Source organism: Agrilus planipennis, unplaced genomic scaffold (genome assembly GCF_000699045.2).
Source record: "Agrilus planipennis isolate EAB-ADULT unplaced genomic scaffold, Apla_2.0 scaffold759, whole genome shotgun sequence".
Taxonomy (NCBI): Eukaryota; Metazoa; Arthropoda; class Insecta; order Coleoptera; family Buprestidae; genus Agrilus; species Agrilus planipennis.
The window spans coordinates 9,533-12,610 of NW_020439412.1; the positions used below are offsets into that span (position 1 = coordinate 9,533).

At 31.9% G+C, this 3,078-nt stretch overlaps 1 long non-coding RNA gene across 3 annotated transcripts; it reads left to right on the plus strand.

Moving 5' to 3' along the window:
- Nucleotides 1-838: 838 nt before the first annotated feature.
- LOC112905811 lies at nt 839-2,735 on the plus strand. Of its 3 annotated transcripts, XR_003232030.1 has the most exons (5): nt 839-925; nt 1,032-1,101; nt 1,201-1,291; nt 1,639-1,783; nt 1,847-2,735. It is a non-coding gene; the product is annotated as an uncharacterized LOC112905811 (long non-coding RNA). The 3 variants fall into 3 exon arrangements; XR_003232029.1 differs by having other exon boundaries at nt 1,032-1,291; XR_003232031.1 differs by lacking the exon at nt 1,201-1,291.
- Nucleotides 2,736-3,078: the final 343 nt, after the last annotated feature.

Genomic DNA, 3,078 nt, shown 5'->3' on the forward strand with positions numbered 1-3,078 from the left:
ACGTATGATGTGTTTGTATATTATAATAACAATATATGGCGTATGTGTAATGCTAAATTGAATAAGGAAAAGTATTTCAATAACGACTAATAACTTAACGAATGTTTTGACTGTGGTAGGTATTAATAGTATAATCTACATTCTACAAAATAGACATCGTTATCGGAAGCAGTTTATTTATTTATGAAGTACCGACATGTACATTTCGTTTCGCTTGCGCGTGACCTTGCTTCCGTTGTAGTGCGAATTTGAACTTGGATTTGAAAGAAAGAAAATTATACGTACATAACTGATTGGTCGACAGTGATTTATTTTTCTTGTACTCAATTATACAATGGAACTAAATGACATGTGCTTGCAAAATGAAGTTTCATTAAATTCACTTGACAAAAAAAGAGTGAATAATCTCCTCATGCAAACTACTAATCCGGTAACTTGACAAAGTACAAATAACACCGTACCGAAAGAAAGTTTTCGTGTACTGTTGACATACATCCTGTAAATGAATTACATTTCTAATTTTGTTGCAGAAATAATTACAATATAGAAAACAACATTCGTAAATATGCAAATGACGAAATTATAAATATAAATATTCAATAATTTTCTTTCCATGATTGTACACTTGTTTGTGTAATATACACCTAATGAAGTACGCTAACATAGGGATAGGGATTTTAGTTGGAAAATTAGTTAAAGTTTACTGATTAAAATGAGAATAATAATAATACATTATTGCTTATAAAATCCAATTGGCAAAGAATTGTAACTATGGCATATTTTCTTGTTATTTGTAACGCAATTTTCTTTCTTCCTTCGCGTACCTTTCTAAATATAATTTTCATTATTTTTACAGATTTTACAGCCACTGATGATCGCCGCCCTCCTACTAGCTTCTCTCTAAGTTGTCTTTCCACAATTTCAGGTAAATAATTCCAAAAAGGTTGACTAACGTTCAATTTTATGCATACCTTTTGTTGAACGTATTCCGTGCGGTACCTTTCTAAGTATAATTTTCATTATTTTTACAGATTTCACAGTCGCCGATAATTTTCGCCCCTCTACGAGCATCCCTTCAAAGTTGTCCTGCCACAGATTTTGGTAAGTTTTGCAAAAAAGGTTGACTAACGTTCAATTTTTATGCTTCTTGCGACTCTTTTACAATGTATTTTGTAACTATAATTTGCATTATTTTCATAGTCACCAACGATGACGTTCCTTCTTCACTTTTGACTTCGATGACTTTTGTGGCCTTTTCTATTTGCTCAACTTTCTGTTCAAATTACATAAAGTATTTTATTTTATACAAGTTTATTTGTTAACATTCAATAATTTTTTTTACTATTCCTTCACTTATTATTACTTTTACACTTTAAAATTCGCTAATTCTTATGTTAAGGTGAAAAATGGACAAGAAACAATGTATTTCCTTTTTAACAAAAGAAACAATGTGTTTTCTTTTATAAAAAGGAAAATTGCGTTGTTTTATCCATTTTTCACTTTAACTTACACATTACGAAAAACAATAAGTAACTAACACATTTGAAGTGCGCGCCTTTTTTATTTAGTATTGACTAGACCTGCCGGAGGGCGCGCAAATCAGCGCATTTCGAGTTGACCATCTATTACCCCTTGTAGATCTATTATCTATGGCTTCCGTGCTGGAAAGGGAAACTATGGGCTGTCTCCTTGAACACCATCCAATAGGTCCTCCACAAAACATTAAAACGAAGCCAGTAGTGCTTTTCCGAGATAGTATGTCGCCGGTAAAATCAGAATCACAGTATGCCACTATTTCGTTACAGTCTGAATTTTTGGTGTAACTAATACCATCTTTTTTTTTTAGGTATCGAATAATGCGTTTTAAGTTAACTACATCCCGACACGACGGATTGTCCAATTTTCTGCTACACATATTTACCGAAAAAGATAAGTCTAGTCTGGTCTTGTTTGTAAGATATAATAAACTACCAACAAGCTCTTTGTATGGGAATCCTTGATTCTTCGGGGGTATTTCATCTTCTTTGGGATCGTATTGCATCGGTGTTGACACAGGATTTAAATTTTGAAATCCAAAATTCTCTAAAGTTGCATCAATGAAGTTTTCTTGCGATAAAGATTTTATTATTGTCACATTTTATTTGTATTCCTAAGAACGAAGTAGGATTGTTACATGGTACCATTTCAAATTCATGTTTTAATTCTTCGGGTAATCTATTCATTTCATCACAATTTTCACCAACACTAATCCCATCATCAACATAAATGGCCAGAAATAACGTTGAAGTTATATTTTTGAATATGCATTTTTCACTTTTGAGTGCAGTAAGCCCTTTCGATTTGAGTACTTTTGGGAAATGTTCATTCCATTTTAGGGGTGACTGCTTAAGTCCATAAAGTGATTTTTGTAACAAACATACTTCATTTTTGTTGTTTCTTGTCTTGAAGCCTTCAAGAATTTCCATAAAAATGCATTGATCCAATTTGCCATATAGAAAGGCGGTTTTTATGTCAAATTTACAAAAAACAATGATTCGAAGCTGTCAGCGCAAAAAGTATTCGTAACGAAGTAATACTAATTACTGGACTAAATGTTTCCTGATAGTTTATCCCATATTGCTGTTCACAACCTCTTATAACCAATCTTGCTTTAAAAATCCCATTTTCCTTTATTCTAAATACCCATCTGCTACTTAATACCTTTTGATTTTTTGCCTTTTCTTTATCTACATACTTCCACGTATCATTTTTTATCAGTGATCTCTTTTCTTCATATATTGCTTTTATCCAATTTTCCTTTTCTGAATTAGTTATGGCTTCTTGATATGTTAACATGACATAATCATCAAATCTGTTAGGAATTGTTGTTTTTCTCCCACTTCTGGTCTCACAGTTTGGTATTCTTTCTTGTAATGTTCTAAATTCTTCTTTCTATCCTTCTCCCAATGAGCTGTTTTCATATTCCCTTAAATTTTCTATTTGATCATCTTCTTCTTCTGTTCTGTTTTCTTGGTGTTCTTCCATGTTTTCTATTATTTCATTTTCAGTGTCACTCATGTCATTTTCTTTTATATTTCT